Here is a 2,107-nt window from a genome sequence, read left to right as displayed (position 1 = left end):
CCCTACAGACACGCCAGGGCTCTCTTTGGGAGTGGAGGGGAGAACGTTGGAGCAGCGTGGCCATAAGCTGCGGAACAGAAGAGAGCTCTCACGTACAGCTTACCTCGCTTCTCATGAAATCTTCGTGGCATTTATAGGGCCTCACCCCCTTAACCGTCCCTTTTTGTGGAATTCCCTTGGTCGTTTTGCCAAGACCAAACAATAGACAGTTTATCCTGTCGGCCGTATTCAGAAGCTGCAGACCTTCATGTTGGAGCTCAGGTGCATCCCTGAATGGCACAAACCTCCAGTTCTTAAACACTCCGTCCAGCCCTTAGTGCCGCGCAGAGGTTGCGTTTGGAGGAGATGCCTTCACATCCGTCCCAGCTGTCTCACGGGTAGAGTTAAGGCATTTGCTCCCCAGGCTCTGGCAGCTGGTGGCCGAGGGCTGTGTCTCGTGCTGCGTGGCAGAAGCCCAGGTCTGGATCCCAGGTCTCACCAGGTGAAGCAGGTCTGCGGTTCACAGCACACTTTACCCTCCAAAAAACCCCTGCAGCCCCTGGGAGGAAGGCACAGGTCAGCCCTCCCACCCTGAGCTCCCTTCCTTTCCTCCTCTTTCCTCCCCAGCCCCCCTCCTCTCCCACAACCCGCTGCGGTATCCAGGGTGCTGGAGCAGAGCTGTAACAACGGCAACTACGTAATTTTGTTGTACAGTGGGTGACACCGACTTGATGGCTGTTGGGATGGGGGCGAGGGGTAGGTTTAAGCGCACTGCACGGTGCAGCTGGCTGTTAATGCAGCTCTCCCAGCTGGGTTTGGTGGTGTTACCGGTGTCTTCCTCCTGGACTCCTGAGCGCTTCAGTAGATGGGATTAAAACTAAAGCAAGTACCTGCGTCACTCGACTTGCTGCTGAGTGATGAGCTCTGGGCGTTCGAACTAACAAGGGTGAAACGGCGTATCCTAAACTTCTTAACATCTGAAGCTCCTCCCCGAACTTTGTTTCACTTTGCGTTATGCTTGAGCCCAGTCAGTGGAGACGGGGAGAGCGCAGTGGGCTCTAAGCAGAGACGGCTGTAAGATGGATTTCCACAGTGCTCTGCTGTTGGTGAAGAGACTCTTCTATTTCCCTGGTATAATCTTACCTGTACTTACCTAATAATTGCTTTGTTTGAATACGCGTGTCGAGATGCTCAGGGGAGGGGGAGAGGCACTCTTTGAAGGTTCTCTTACTGAGGCACAAGGAGGTAAACGCTTTTATTCCCTTAGCTTCTGTAATTCTGCTTACACCCTTACACTCGTCTGCTTTCTTTCTGGTTTTTCCTCTTCCAGCCTGCTGGTTCCTCTGGGAGTGCTGTGGCCACCCCTCCGCCCTTGGTGCGGGGACCGCAGAGTGTTCCTGCTGGCAAGCCGTCCCTCCAGGTCAGTGGGGCGGGCCAGGCTGCCAGGTTCAGGGCTTGGAGCAGAGAAGAAGGTGCTCAGGGCAGGGGAGACAGTCCCATCACTTTTAACTCCCCACACCCCACTAAGTGGTTTTTAAGAACGATTGGGGTGGGAGGTAAAAGCAACATTCACGCAGAGAGAACTCTCTGAGGTGGTTTTTCAGTGGCTGATCATCCTGATCCACTCTGCTGATAAACACATCCACAGCAGACAGAACAACCTTTGGGGAATGAGGAGTTATGTGGTAGAAAAAGCGTGGCAGCCTGTTGCCGTACCCTCCAGAGACTGGATTGTGCCCTCAGTGTGATTAACTGGCAGAGCTGAGTGGATCCTGTGATCTCCTCTGGCTTGGTGGCTGAATGGCACAGGATGGATGGCAGGACAGAGCTGGTGCAGCCGAAATTAGATTAAATGTTGGAAAGCCTTGGGGAAGGAGAAAACCAACGCAGAGACAGCTGACATCTGTCAACCTAATCTTCCTCTGGAGTCTAGTATCTGATTTCATTTGGGGATTTAAAACATTTTGGGTTATTTACCTTGGGCTAATTCGAAATAAATTTCCAAACTGCTTCAGCACAAAGTGCGTTCGCTTGGAAAACGTGCACTCTGCCTTTCCAAATCCCCCGAAGGCTGTACTGCAGGGAAGGGGTGGGCTCGCCACCCGCGCAGGGAGCGTCGGCAGGACCG

The 2,107-nt window shown here is 53.4% G+C and overlaps 1 protein-coding gene across 1 annotated transcript in view; it reads left to right on the top strand.

The window, feature by feature from the left end:
* Positions 1–2,107, top strand: part of GATAD2A (GATA zinc finger domain containing 2A) — a 9,380-nt gene that overhangs the window by 707 nt on the left and 6,566 nt on the right. The gene's annotated exons all lie outside the window — the stretch shown is intronic.

Source organism: Buceros rhinoceros, unplaced genomic scaffold, assembly GCF_000710305.1.
Source record: "Buceros rhinoceros silvestris isolate BGI_N320 unplaced genomic scaffold, ASM71030v1 scaffold26010, whole genome shotgun sequence".
Lineage (NCBI taxonomy): Eukaryota > Metazoa > Chordata > Aves > Bucerotiformes > Bucerotidae > Buceros > Buceros rhinoceros.
The sequence above is the reverse complement of the archived record's forward strand: the minus strand, read 5'-3'. Positions and strand labels throughout refer to the sequence as shown.